Here is a 16,269-nt window from a genome sequence, read left to right as displayed (position 1 = left end):
TGATCTGCCCATCTTTAAGGACAAGAACAATTCATAGTAGTCACTAGAAGGTATCAGAGAGAAGACATTAAAAGCTGTCTGACATACACAGAAGTGGAAAAAAGATAGGCTTCACATGCCTGAGTTGTACCACTGATAGCATAACAATGCAACAGAGACTGACATTTGAAGAACATGAAGCACAAAACTTATTTTATATCATGATGACATGCAGTGCAATGCATAGGAAAGATGAGATGTCATATCATAGAGTCACAGAATAGTTGAGATTGGAAGGGAGCTCTGGAGGGTGTCCGGTCCAATACCTCTGCTCAAGCAGGGTCACCTGAAGCCAGTTACCCAGGACAATGTCCAGATGACTTTTGAATATCTCCAAGGATGGAGACTCCACAACCACTCTGGGCAGCCTGTTCCAGTGCTTGGTCACCCTCAGTGAAAAAAAATGTCCTAATGTTCAGACAGACTTCCTGTGTTTCAGTTTGTGCCCATTTCCCCTTGTCCTGCCACTGAGCACCACTGAAAAGAGCCTGGTTTCGCTGCTTTTTCACCCTCCCACACATTGATGAGATCCCCTTTGAGCCTTCTTTTCTCTAAGCTAAACAGTCCCAGCTCTCAGCCTTTCCTCACAGGAGAGGTGCTCCAGTCCCTTCATCATCTTTGTGGCCCTTCACTAGATTCTCTCCGATATAGCTATGTCTCTCTTGTGTTTTGGAAACCATTAAATGGACACAGTACTCGAGGTGTGGCCTCACCAGCACTGAATAGAGGGGAGGAGTCACCTTCCTCAACCTGCTGGCAACACGCCCACTGTGGAGAATCCACAACCTCTCCAGGCAACCTGTTTGAGTGCTCAGTCACCCTCAAAGTAAACCAGCCTTTCCTGATGTTCAGATGGTGCCTCCTGTTTCAGTTTGTGCTCATTGCCTCTTGTCCTGTCTATAGCTTCTCTATAGCTTCTCTAGGGCATCTGATGGGAGACAGTCTAGAAAATCTTACTGAATTCAAGGTAGACAGTGTCCACTGCTCTCCCATCTTCTGTCAAGCCAGTGATTTAATGATAGAAACTTATCAGGTTGATCGATTATGACTTCCCCATTGTGACTCTATACTGACTACTCCTAATCACTTTCCTGTCTTTCACGTGCCTGGGAATGTTTTCTGGGATTAGTTGTTCCATCTATTAATTGTTCCACCCATCTAGTTGTTCCATCATTCTGTTTTAATGCTGTCTTAACAGAAAAAAATGTATTAGTAACCTTTCTTTTGACCTCTCAAGGATTTAAGCTTTGTCTTCCTTATTTCTAGTTTCTTTGAAGTCTAAAGGATGAGGAGACTTAGATAAGAAAATTCAAATCTGAGTCTAAGAGGGGAAAAGACAGATTTATAGCAGGGTCTTAAGAATTCCTTTCAAAAATATGAAGCTAATTTAGTACTAACACAAACCCACTCGTAAACTAGGGGACATTCAGAAGTAATAAAACTTTAAAAGACTATTCCTTGTTTAAAAACTTTTCAGGTCTTTAGTTATAGCGCTTTTCTTTTTTTTTCCAGGTGCATTAAATGATGGCCAATTGAATCCATTGCTTCGTTTCTCACAGATCTCTTGCAAGTACTATTTTTATACTCACAAGCAAAGATGATTTTAAAGGTCATGTTAAACTGAACCATTAATCAGCACAAATCCAGAAATATCTAATATTTTGTACACCTGCTGTGTTTGCTTTCAGGTTTTCCATAACCACCTACACTAACAAACTGGTATTGCACAGAATGACATTTTCATAAAATATTGCAGCTGATGAAGGAGAGGAGCTACTGTACATACTGTACAAATTTTACAACATTATACTAATCACCACAGACAATACAGAAAATCCTTTCAACTGTAGAAAACCTTAGAGCACGGTTCTCTTTATGGTCTCTTTACTTTTAATTATTTTTACTCACACTCCATAAGTTTCAATTTCTGGTTCTTTCAGTCCTTCATGTGCTGTCTGCTTTTTTATATAGACTCTATATAAAGTTACTAAATTTGGTAGCAGAAATATTTCACCTTCAGATTTATTCTATCTCTTTTTCAGTAATAAGGAATAAATATTCACTCCATTTTGGGGAAGTTTTAAAAGAAAGAGGTTACTGTAAATTATTTAATATTTACACCTTTCTGTTTTTCAATTAGGTTGAAGTAGCTAAGCCATATATGTAGGGATCTTACACTTACTTTTAAGAATACTAAGTTTCTGTAGGAATACTAAATTTTTGTTATCACAAGACAGTTTACTTTGTGTTAAGCTTTTCCATCAAACAGATTATTTTCTGTTACTGGCAACAGCTTTGCATCTAGCTGACATCCTAAAGCCAAAACAGGCATCTCTGAGAAGTCACAAGAAAGCCTCCATGACTATTATACTGTCAGCTTCCCAGCCACTTCAAGCAATTAATTTTGAGGACTTTTTAACTATATTTATCTAAAGTTAATCCTTCTTATTTTTCTGGGAATACACATTCCTTTAATTTTATGTTGCATTTTGAGACATGTCTTGTAGTGGAACAATATCAGACAACTTGATTTACTGCTGACAGGCCTTCTATGTAGTTTATGACTAAAGCAAGAATTTTTTTTTTTCCCTACAGTATTCCTAAGATTTATATGCCAGTGTCATAGGAAAGTGCCACAAGCTGTTTTTCATCTTCAAAAACTTACCAATCTGTCTATGAAAGTAATATATTGGAACTGGAAAAACTTTACATTTTGAAGTGTTGTTTTGAAAATATCATAGAAACTTGTCAGGAGAGATAAAACTAAATTTACACAAAACTCATCCAGAACAGATTTTGAAATTAATATGCTTAACTAACAATGATTTCCTATAAGTGTTAGTCCCACCTACTTTTCGTCTTTGCAAAACTTAACTACTCTGGTTTTGAGACTTGGCCTACTAAGACAAAGAGGCCAGAACTTATTTTTTAAAAAAAGTAAATACTTTTTCTTCTAGAGACATGTCAAGGCCCTACTTGGATTTTAATGTAATTCTTAAAAATTGCTATGTAGGAAAAATAATAGAATTTTTGCATCTCATACATTTTGTCAAAATCTATTAACATGAAATATGCACCTTGGCAGATTTCAGGTGGCATTAGCAGTTCTCATCACCATTAACCAAAAGCTAAAATCCATTGTACTTGTCTACAATACATATAAAATGCACAGCATCCTCAATCATATATTTGCACCTGTTTTGTGCAAAATATATGCTTTCCTAAAATAGAGGGCAAAGAAGAACCAAGCCTCAGGTTTTTAAATGGGACCAGTTATTTGCAGTATATTTTTTTTTTGCAGGACTGGATCTTTAGTTGAGATTATTTTGATGTCCAGTGACTGTAATATTTTCCATCAAACTTCTTCCTTTATTTTATAGATAGCTGATACATGAGTAAATATTGTTATGTTTAAATGAAAGAATTCATTTGCAATATTTATAAACTATTATCTTAATTTAAATTTAAGGATTCATGAACTTATGAACATTACATAGTGTTTTTTTTTCTCCTTGTTTTTAGTTTCCTATTGAGTTTAGAAGAAGATTTTTAAAATGTGGAGAATTTTCTCTTTCTCATATGTTATAGTCATCTCTGTGATTCTTGCATGCCATGTGGTTATAGAAGCAGAATTAAACCCTATTAAAAGTTTATTTGTGTTTAACTTCATTTCATCACAGAGTTGGTCTGGGAAGCTTATTCTAGTCTAATGTTAGGAAGCATAACTTGTTCTAGTTGTGGCATAATAAGGGCCAGAAATTTATGTGAAACAGCAATGGTTACTTTGTGTGTAATTATCTCAGAAACTTGGGACAGCTGTATGTATGATTTCACAGTTTTTCAAACAAAATTTTAACCTCCTAAAAATTTAGGAATGCTGTTGCCACCTGTAACAGAGAAGACAACATCACTGTTGTATGCATCCTCAAAAATAATTACTTCTTAGACTTATTTTGGGGTTGTTCATTAGATAACATTGCTCAAATTGTTTTGAAGGCAAGAGTCTTGTTTTCCTGAGAGGGTGTGTGTAAGATTTGAAGTTTTTGAAACAATTGTGTTAGGGAAAGCAGTAATGGTGCATGTCTTTGTGAACATTTAAAAGTGCTGACACATTTTCATTACTGAATGTGTAATTTAAGACCTAATAGAAATACCAAACTTGCTTACTGTTGCTTTATCTGTCAATATGTCAGCTTCAGAAGCAGTTATGCCTTACTTTCCTTGTGCTGTGGGAGTACAATTTGAACTTGTGGTTACAGGTGGGTGAACATTACCTCTAAATCTCATCATTCTGACTCACACATAGTATTCAAGCTCATAACTTTGAAATACAAGCAGTCCAAACCCTTGGACTTCAGTGCTTTGCGATCTAATACCTTTAGGTGTGAGGTGTACCTAATATAGCTTTTCTGCCTTTGAATCCCACACAAATGAACATTTCTGGTTTGTGTATTTCTGTACAAAACAAACCAAACCCAATGCAAATAACATAATTTTGATGTGATCTAAACATTTTAAGCAAATTCTATCTCATCACCAAGAATTTTTATGTAAATTGAGCCTAAATTACAAACTGCTCTTTACAAAGCCAAATTTAAGTCAGGTGTAACTGTTCTACCTTGTTTTTCCTTGCTTTTTTTTTTTTTTGTTGTTGTTTTTTTTAAATTGCCACATATTCAGCTGAGAATTTGAAACTATGCAGGTGGCATAGCATCATGAATATTCACACTTAATTGCTTCAAAGTGTGTTTCTAAAAGGATACAAAACTATTGCAAGAAATACATTGGATACAACTTTACTAGAAAAAGCAGAATGAACAGTATTCATTCAAAAATAATTATAGAAACTAATTTCTTAGCAAATTTTCACATGTGTGATTTTAATTTTTCTAACATGAGCTGGTTTTGTTTTCATTTTTTTCTCAGCATCACGTAAATCTTGAATTTCAAACAGGAGAAATTAAAAAAAAAAAAAAAAAAAAAACCCAGAACAAAAAAACCCCACAAAGAATCCCCCAAAACAGGGGCTGCAAATTCCTGAAACAGGAATGACATTTTTGAACCAAGGAAATTAAAATTCCTGAAACAACATAATGAACTATGGTAAATAGCTGTTAAGCAAAGACAAACTTCATTGCATTTAAATATATTTTGAAGAAAAGTTGTTTAAAATATTAACAATTATTTTTGTTTCTAAGTCAGTTGTTATTTCAGTAAACACTCTAAGGTGCTTACTTATTTCTGAAAATGTATATATATTGGGATATGAGGCACTTTTATTCCTTCCAGCAGTCAAAATGTATTTACTGATATGGGTATGAGAAGGTCCAAGGTGCTTTTAAAGGTCAGATCAAAATAAATTTAAGCCGCGGAAGTCACAGCAACAGTGTTCTAACAAGTAAATTAATTTCTTAGTCCCTTCACTAATGCAACCATCTGGTTTTGACTACTGCGTTTTAGACAGGTAAGCGAACACATGAGATTGAATAGATTTGCATGCTACATACCATCTCTCAAATGTCTATACCCTGACCAGCATACAATCTGATCCTTAGTTAGACTTTAAAGCCCAGATTCAACTAATCTAATTTTATTCTCCTAAAAATTAGGTATCTAGTCCAAACTTATTTTCTATGGCCTCCGAAAAATCAGTGGTGCAACAGAAAACAATTTGTTCCACCAGAAGACATGTGACAGAGAAAGGTAGGATGACAATGCCTGCTGAAAGTGCCTATACTCAGGTAATTTATATAGAGCAGCTAACCCAGACTAGATGACAAGTTTTCATACAACCACAGTTAAGTGAGAGGAATCCAGGCCTAACCATAATATATCAGTTTGAATGGATGCTCACTTATTTATATACCACTGTAAAAAATGGCTCTTTAAAAGTGACATTGATATTTGACATGTCAAAATATCCAATATCAGAATGTGTCTCACATTTTTGGTATGATTTTGTAAACAGAAATATTTTGGATGTTGCAAGTACCTACAGAAGTCTGACAGGTTCAGGTACATGTGACAGCCAGCCTGATGTATTCTGGCAAAAGCAGGCTTACTAGGCACTTTATTTGTAGTTGCTCTGTGTGAGGGCTGTTTAACTAGGGCTTTTGGACTTCTAACTGCATGTTTATAACAGCTGTTCAAAGCTGGAACTCCGAATGTTTGAAAATCCCAGAAAAATGGGTAGAGGTATTTTCTCTCTTTTGGGATACAGTTTCTGCATATAAGGATATGTGACCTAGACTTATCACAACTCTAATTTACCTTTGTAGCTGGGGCCTTCTTTGTGCTTCATGTAGCATCACACTTTCCTTCAGGGTTTATGCATAAACATCGTATGTAAGCACAGAGATTAGTAACATTAAAAGCGTGGGTTAGAGCAACTGAAATGCAGTAAAGTAGATGCAATATCAGCAGTACTATGTAAAAAGAACTTTTAAATTGAAATTAGTTCACTTCATCTTCCATTGTTTTCTCTTTAGTTTAAACATATCTTTACTCAAATAGGATACATCCAGAGGAAAAACAGTTCATTTTCTTGACTGAAAAGAAGGAAGGCCTCAGCATTTGACATGACAATAAACCGAAACAACTGGCCTCAGACTCAGTTGTATGCAACCAGTTATCACTGAAGAGTGTCTACAAGTCTGGGGAAGACTTTGTTAGACAGTAATGAGGTTCTGAATAATTGGAAGTTAGCTGCTAGATGCAGGCAAGTAAATATTTGTAAAAATGTTTAATTTGTAAAACTTTTGTAAAAAAGATCATCTACACTTCCGTGAGTGAATTCACACAGCAAATCAGCATTAAATAGTAAAATTTTTTGGTAAAATAGTAAAATTTAAAGTAAAATATTTAAATTTTCCCAGAATAATGTCTTCCATATAACTTTTACAATTAGCACTTCTTGTTCTAACAGTACAAATTTGTTCATTATTCCTGAAACAGATAACAACAGTATTAGCTCACAACTGATGATAAATGAGAGGGTTTCTCCCATGATCACTATATTTTCAGAATACTTTCTCTTCAGAAATGTGTGAGGTGATCCTCCTCTTCCTCTGCATTTAGCACTTCTCTGTACTCCTGCTGTCATCATCTCAAACTTTAGCATCTTTGAAGTCATCTTCCTTGATACACATTCTGTTCTTGAGCCAATTATTTCTAAGTCAAAAGTGTAATTTCTTAGGAGCAGTGGCTCAGATCTTAGGCTCCCTTTATTCAGTTAAATACCTCAACCACCCATAAGATACAGTGTCAAAACTTTCTACAAGGCCTTCTCCCCCCTTACCCCATTGCCCTACCCTGGTTATATGGAATAATAAATATTGTATCTTTCAGCTAGATGGTTGCAGACTTGAAAAGAGAAGTGGCTCATACACAGCCCATCAGTTAACTCTTTTAGGTGGTAGATGGGTTCCTGAACCTCATCACAAAAGGAATCTTCTGAATTTGCATAAATTGTCTTCCCACAAGGCTATTATGTAGTCAGGCCCTTTCTGCTACATTTGACAAGAAAATATCACTTAATGTTTCTCGCATGTGTACAGGAGGAAGTAAAAGACAGTATTTCGTTTCCTGTATTTTTCTAATCATGCCTAAAAGACTGGTCACCTCAGGAGGTCAAGGAAGAGAACAGAACATCTGATTTCTTGATGAGAGTTATTGTTAACAGTCCAGGGCATTCCCTACAATGTTTGAAGCACAAAGGCTACAGAAGAATTTGTTTTCTTTCCTCACCAAGGGAAAGAAGAAAATACTCACAAAAGGGAATTCAAAACCTGTGTCTGGCATTGAAGCTTTAATGGAATTAAGCCTATTTCTCCTTGCCATAGTGAGTTGAGTTAAAGTTCTTCCAGTAAGGAATAAGTAAGAATCAGTTTTAGATGACCAGTTGTCTAATGTATCTAATTCCTCCTTCTTCTCTTTACACCTCTGTATCAATTGTCAAGTAAACAACTTATTTACAGAACAGGCTTCCACTTCTCCTTCATTACCTCCTCATCCTTCAAAACTCATTCTAAGATATGTTCATTAAAAAAAAACAAAAACAAATTAGTGTTTCCTCCACATTATCCCTTACCTGAAGAATGCTGAATAATCCTGATCTACCTTTGCACTCTTCAGAGTTAACTTCAATATTTGTATGTGAAGACTGTAAGTTAATATTATTAAATTATATTAATTAGTTGATAATACATACAGAAAGGTCTCATCTAGCAAATATACTTTCTTACAACTGACTTATCCCTAAAGACAGCATTGTCCATATTATATCAATCTATTTCAGGTAAGTTTCTCATGATTTTTTGGGCTCATGTTAAAAAGGTCATCTCTGCGTGATGAGATTCCTCTATCGTAATTTTGATTTACGATACAATTTGTGACAAAGATCTGAATTTTTGTACCTACATATAAGAGTCTACAAGTCAGGCAGTACCAAATTTTCCACTATAGTCAACGAATATGTAATGAATACATGAGCAGAACCTAGAGATCAGTTCTGCTGATCAGGTCTTCACTGAGTTGCCCACACAGAGAAGTCTAGCATTATTTGAGATAACCAAGGTTATCCCAGCTGGCTTCCATCTGTGGTTCCAATAGTTTGACTGCAAATCTTGGGTGATGTCTGAAAACCTCATGTGGATGTCGAGGTATAATAGAATGTCTTAAATGATACTCTACATCTACATTGAGACAACCGAATGCTGCCCCCAGAGGCTTGCCAGTTGGATCAGTTCCTGGGTTCCATTAACTTTGCTGACTGTATCCACTTTGTATAAAAAGGGAACTTAGACATTAAAGAAGGGATTTAGTTGTTTTGACTGCAACTTCAGACACCTAGTTGCTGCTCCAGAAGAATGGAAGTCTCCCATAAGCCTGTTATTCTATCTGACAACCCTGTGCAGATGCCTTGGACACCACAGGACATCTCAAATGATAGAGATTTAGAACTAAGTTTAGCCAAATAAATTAAGTCCCTTATACACATAAAGACACCTACCATACACAACTCTGAACTCTAGCTATGCCACATGTAAAATAAAGTTCAAGTACTTTCTCACAGGTCAATATATATCAAAATGGACAGTTTGATTTGTAATGGAGGCACACCCCAGCAATGATTTCTGGACAACTGTTTTGGTTTATCACTGATCTTAATAAGCATTTGTCCAAAAGAAAACAATTAAATCTTCTTTTAGCTTAGGTACACCTTCTTTGCCTGTGGGTGGCAAGAATACCAATCAGACAATACTGTTAAGGCTTTTCTCCTCTACCATTGAATCTCTGAGTGACTTTTTTTTGCTATTACCCTGTTTACTTTTACATGTTGCTTACATGGCATTTGTCTTTCATTAACAAGTACCTCAGAACTCAACCCATAACAAAAAGGGAAACAAAAAGAGGCAAAAGACCTCAAAGAATTTATTGTAAATATCCTGACATGCTACCTACAAACATGCTTTTTCTGATTCTTATTTGGTATTTTACATGGACTGCTGGTGCTATAAACTGGGACTTATTCAATCAGGTGGCTTTGTGTGTATTGGGACTGAAAAAGTCTACTGTCCTACACATAGGAATCTTGTGGTTTGTTATAAGTTCCAAACTTCTGGTGTTTAGTAATAAGACCATGCAGGCTTTCCATCAGCTTCACAGTCCAGTAAAGTTGCTCCTTCTCCTTTCTTCCCATTACCTTTGCTAATTTAAAGAACAGTTAGAGGGCAAAGAAATCATATTTACCTTTGTGTTCTTCAGTTTACTTCTACTCAGTATGAAGAAGAGCAGGTTTTCTTTTGTAAATGATGAAGCTATATTGGAAGATACTTCCCCTCCAAGCTACTGGTTTCTTCTTCTTTCAAAATTTTATCCTCTAGAACTTCACAAAAAGCTGTGAATTATTTGTAGGTTGGCAACACTATCGTCTATACATGTTGTTAAAGTAAGCCTTCCTGCTTAAAGTACAGAATAAATTACAGTCCTTGGTGGTTCAACTCAAAATTCAAGACAAGACACTCTATCTGTTCATAGGTAAATGTTTACTTTTCTGTCCCATCAGGTAGTTTTCAGAAGTCTGTTCCCTTTGGGGACATATCTCGATAACGATTTTTGCCAGCTATCATTCTCCTTCTACTATTTGATGTCATACTAATGTACTTATGTCATCATTTGGCTGTACAAAGTAGCTATTCCTTTGTTTTTTCCTTAGTTCTGATTGTTGACTTTCATCATCTGTGCAAGTGCTATTCCACCATCTTTCTGTTATTTCTTATTAGTAGTGCTTCCCTCCACTCTTTTAGCCATGATAACTGCCTTTTTAACAACCATTTTGACCTAAGCTACTTCACTGATAATGACCTTGCTCTGGTCAAATACCAAATCCTTTTCCTTCATATTTGTATATTCTTGCCAGACCTACAAAGATAAACTATTTCTTACTGCAAAAATATACAGATCTTGTTAGTGTCCACTTCATCTTGTTAGGTCAGCAGATCCCTGTCAATCAGTGTTGACTAATAACAGTCACTGACTTTTCTTCTTTTGTAGATTCCTCTTTCCTGATAGTCACCAAAGAAGTGAAGAGCAGCCTGGACCTCTGTTCACATGCTGAACCCAATTTCATTTTTGTTATCTTGGAATAGTCTCTTACTAAGTGAAGCTTCTCTGTGTAATTTAGACATGAATCTTCCTTAGGCACTTTAACTTGATCCTGTTGAAATTAATGGGAAAATTATCATGTAGTTGCTCATTTTCAAAGTGGTGTTGTATACAAATGCCTGCTTATGAATGTCAAAAATGAAGATGTGTACAAGTGCACACATATGCACAGTATATCTAAACTTTCACAGCTGAATGCTTATGTTTATAGATCTAAACAAAGTGGCTCTGTTGCATGAGTGTGAGATTAAATAGATATATTTTAAAGCTGGTAAGTTTTTCAATATATTTCTTTGTGGTTTTTTATTATCTGCAGATGAAAATGATGATGTGGTACACTTTTTAGTTACTGTTTTGGTTTCCCTTAATTTTTATATTATGAATATTAAAATTACATCTTTCAATAATAAATTAACATTGTTTCATCATGCGGTAAGACATGATGAGAAGAAAGTGGGGCCCATCAACCCCTTCTGGTCAAAGCTGGAACCAGGACACTGACCAAGGTATAAACATTATTCCTCTCTGGGCAGGACAAAACTTTTTTATATTATATGTGCATTCCCTATCAGGCAATCTTTGTGTAAAAATCTGTTGCAGTCACGGAAACACAGGAATCAATATCTTCCATGAGCAGCTTACTCTCTAGTGATTAGCTTAGTGCTTACAATATTTGCTCAGAAACTTAGATTTTCCTACTTCCTCCACAGGCTAAGCAATGTTGAATCCTCAAATCCTGCAACCTTGGCAAATGACATTGCCTCCCTGCCATAGGACATCTCTCTTCCACGACAATATTGGTCACAGGTGTGGAAATGAAAAAAAAAAAAAAATTAAGGCCCAAGAATGATCAATGAAAGAAAAAAAATACACGGAAACCTCAAGCATTCATTCCATGTATGCAACAGCTTTTGCAAAAACATTCAGACAAAACCAGCGCTTATTGTTACACTAAAGGAAAAAGTGTACCACAGGCTCCTTGACATACAATATTATTCTCATTTTTTTATCAGCCTTTACTTTTGCCAGCAAAAGGGAAACAAAAAGCAGAATGAATATATATTAGTCAAAGAAGTGATGGAAAATATGGCAAGCTTTTATAAATATATCTCATGGGAAATAAATGTAGAAGGAAACACTGGCCCAATGACAAACAAACAAGGCTGAAATCACTGTCAAAAAAAAAAAAAAAAAAAGAATGAGAGAGGTTAGACTATTATAAATGAGAGAGGTTAGACTATTATAAATGAGAGAGGTTAGACTATTATAAATGTTCATCTTGAACAAGAGAATGAAAGCAAGAAGTGTTGACAATTAGTTGGCAATAAAAGTCTTATAAAAAGCGCTTTTGATCAACACCTGATAAGGAGGTGGCTATTCCTGTAACACAGGCTGAATTTTTATTAGCTACCTGGGATGAAACAACAACCTACTGGTTTTCACAGCTAGTAAAAATGGCATATGTCTTGCATGACTCTTGTGTGTCATGACATACTGTGTTTTAGAGACACCATCCTGATATGAAGACTGGAGAAGGCTAGGCTTCATAACAGAGAAATGGTCCATAGCCTGAAAAAAACCCACAAACTTACCTGAACAAAACACCAAATAAAGCCTGTGGCCAGATGCCCTCTTTGAAACTAAAGCAATCTGTGACAGTCATCTCGTTAAGTGACTTGAGAATTTTTACCAAGGTGAATGCTGAAGCCATCAACTTGTCATTCTGAATGCCTTTATTTTTCTATCTGAATGAAGACAAATAAACTTAAGCACAGAAATAATCAGTGTTCTCTGATCATCTGACAGCAGAACTATTCCTATTTAAAATATTTACCAGGGAAGCTGGATACTTTACTTTCAATCTGATATTGGAGATAGAAGACCTTCACACTTCAATCTGTGGTAGGTATCAAAGGACCATTACATTTTCATCGTGTGCCCTAGGTTAATTAGGACTTTTATACTTGACAGAGGGGAAAAAAAAATTCTTAACTGAAAAAGAGATTTTTAATTTGAAGGTTTGGGTTTGTCTGCTCCCCCTCTACCCTTTATCTCAGGCTGGTTTTCTCAGTCTTTGTTTCTCATAGGCCTGTTTCTCAGTCCCTGTTTTGGGGAGTTACAAGTTGTCTCTCACAGGGTTACAGTTACAGCTATAGTCTCAGTAAAATAGAAAAAAATAATGCAATATTTCTTTTCTGGGTTTAGATTGCTTGATGACTATGCATTATTATGAAACTGTCTAGACTGATATTTTAGGAATGAATTTATTCCTTTGTTCTCAGAATTGATAGTACAAGATTGCAGACACTGTTCTGTCAAAACACCCCAATCCTGCCTACTAAGTAATGGGACAAGATCTATTAAGTGACAACCTCAACTGGAGGAGGAGTGATATCCCCAAATGCTGAAAACATTAGCATCTTTGAACTTCCACATTGTATGAGACAGAAGGGTGGTCCTTTGGTTTTTTTCTTTCAGTCTTTTGCATTTTTACAAAAATTGGACAAACTGACTACTGGACTGACAAGTACATATGTTACACAACTCTTATGTTTATACAAATCCTTTTGATTCTTATGGGATAGAAGCAATTGAATGCATGTATATGTTTGCTGCAAAGACTGTATCTAAAAGCTATAAAATTGCATTTTTGATAAAATATGATACTTAATGAAAGACAATTTAAAGATTTCATTTGTTGAAGCTGACATCTTACTCATCTTTTTTTCTCTTTGTTTTTTATGGCCAATTTCTCCTCAGAGATCTCTTTTCACATGATTTATTTCCATGAAACAGTCCTTTTAAAGCATCAGAACAAGTTGATCACAATTTAAAAATGTAATGAAAAAGTTTACAGCTACAGTAACCTAAGGAATATGTTGAATAATGAGTAGCAGATAAAATCCTTGACAGTTTCAGAGTTAAAGTCTTTGTTTATACAATAAACACATGAATAGTTAATAATTTTTCATTGTCTACACTAGATACTAAAATTTTCTGATGATTCTTCTTAATCTTAAAGTTTGAAACAAGAAATTACATTCATCTATTTTCAAAAGATAGGGGTATGTCTTAGCATTGTAAAAACAATGGCAAAATTCGTGTCCTCAATTTCTAAGGCTTTAAATAAATCGAATGCTCAGAAGGCAATGAGTTAGACCTTGCCCCGACTGAAGTCCACAGAATTTTGTGCTGAATTAAATAAACTGTAACCAAAATATATTTTTTACACTATCCCATAATTTGTTAAAAATTGTACTTTGATTCTGTTCACTGTGCTGAAGATTTAAAAACCTCAGTGCCAATTAAGAAGAATAAATTTTCTGACTAGTTAGAAACCATTCAAGCAAGATGCATCATCTTCCATTTCCATCTCCTTCCTAATTTTGGTAGGCCTGCTATAGTTTGAAGGTGCAACACTTTATGGTAAAACTCTTATGAAGTGGTAGTAAGCAAAGCTGTGAGAGAACACAGACATGTTCATTCATCATTTCTCAGTTTGATTTGTAATCTGTTTTAGTTGTATATAAACATTGTATGTGAAAAATGAACTTGTGTCTGGAGAGAATACCATAGTAAAAGCCTCCTGATTACTCCACCTCCTGTTGCTCTTCAGAGGAAGTTTTTTTCATTCTTTTTTATGTTTTTGTTTCTGTTTGTTTGTTTGTTTTTAATATCTGTGCCACAGTGAAGCTATTAATAGGACCTTCCTGCTGCATCCTATGTGAAGTTCAAAAAGATTAAACAGTGGACTGATCCTGCAGTCAACACTCAGATAAGTAATTGGCTGATTTTAGTCTGGGTTTTCACCATTCACAACATGCTCATGAAGATTTCTAAGTGTTAGTGCTTTAGGTCTTCTCAGTGTTTCATTAGACGTATCCTGGAAGTTGATTAGGACATCTGGTGTCAGGAAAGGATTTCTGTTGACACGTATCTCTTGTCTCTTTTTCTTATTTCCTCGTCATTCAGCGCTTACTAATTCCTAGGATGTGTGAATGCAACAAAGATAGAAATAGCTTACACTGCAGTGAATGCAACAGCACTGCATAGTATGCTGTTTCCCAAAGAAATAGAGAAGCCACTGCCAGGGGGCACACTGTGTTTATCAGTGGCTTTTCTGTCTTCAGAAGAGGAATAAGGGCATTACCTGGTTCAGGAGGAAAAAGGAGAGGACAGTCAAATTGATAACCTGCTATATTCAAGTATTTTCTTCCTACTTTTCAGATAGTGGGATTTAATTTTGTCTGGAAAACTGAGGGGTCTTTAGTTGCATCTGACTGTTTTCTTTAAATCTCCCACTTTACATCCAATGCTGTTACCACTGAGGTCTGTGACAGTGGTGGTCAGAAATCTCAATCCTTAAGAATGGTGGGCAGCTGGAAAGGCCCATCGGATACCTGTGCTCATCCTATACCCAGCTACCATGACAGTACTGCACCATAGCTGAGAGCAGACAGCATGGGGGTTTTAGAATTGCACAGTTTAGACCGGCATGAATCACATTTTTTTTAGGGGGGAGGGTGTATATGCTACTGTGTCCTGTAGCAGTGGCACTGATGAAGTAGTGCAGTTTGAAGCTGGTATTATCAGTGATTCTGGCAGAAAGAGTTTTACAATAGTCAAACTTAATACACAATTGACGCAGTAAGAAAATCAAAGGCTAAACTGTAGTACTGAGAAGGGATATTTCTGTGCAAGGTATTATTCAAATGTATGTCCAAAGCTTACTAATCTTGTGTTAAAAGAATAAAACCAACCCTGAGTATAACAGGTTGTTGAGGTTTGAACTCAGCTGGCAGCCAGACGCCACGTGGCTGGCCATTGACCTTCTCCCTCCCTGGTGAAATAGGGGAGGGACAAAAAGAAGAGAATTCGTAGGTTGAACAAAAAGAAAGAATTTACTAAATATAACAAGAGAACAACAGTGGTACGGATGCTCTCAAATAAACAACCAACCACCAAAAATAGAAAATTAATTATTAACACAGTTAACTAGCTCTCCATAAATTACAGGTTTGAATGTCTGTGAGAGGAGAACAGAACAACTTTTTAGGGTTTAACGGCAACCCAAAACGCATAACAAAGAACTCTATGGGGTTTAACGGCAACCCAAAACACAGAACAAAGCCCCACTCCCTAGGGTTTAACGACAACCCAAAACGCTCTATCACTCATCTGACAAGTGAGGGCTCTCAACCTCGAGGACCTGCTCAGGGCAGCGTCCTGACCCAAGGCACCTCGAGGAGTTTCCTTGGGCAGCGTCCTGACCCAAGGGGAGAGTCCTCGACCGCAGCGTGCTGCTCCAGGGGACGAGCTCCAAATGGCTCCCCCAGGGGACACCATTGATACCCAGGCCGAATCTGACCTGTAGTCAATAGCGGCTCCCATTGGCCAAAGGCCCCAACTACCGTGAGGGCCTGAGAACAAAGGCCGTCAGGAGCTGCTACACTTCAGCAGCCAAGAAGCTCTGCTTTCACTGGGCAGATGCACCTGTCACAAATGTAACAATAGCGAGTCCAAAAAGAAACAGGTAAAATGCAACAGTGGCTTACCGAGTGCGGC

Source organism: Strix uralensis, chromosome 3, assembly GCF_047716275.1.
Source record: "Strix uralensis isolate ZFMK-TIS-50842 chromosome 3, bStrUra1, whole genome shotgun sequence".
In the NCBI taxonomy this organism is placed as follows: Eukaryota; Metazoa; Chordata; class Aves; order Strigiformes; family Strigidae; genus Strix; species Strix uralensis.
This window is presented reverse-complemented; position numbering follows the sequence as displayed.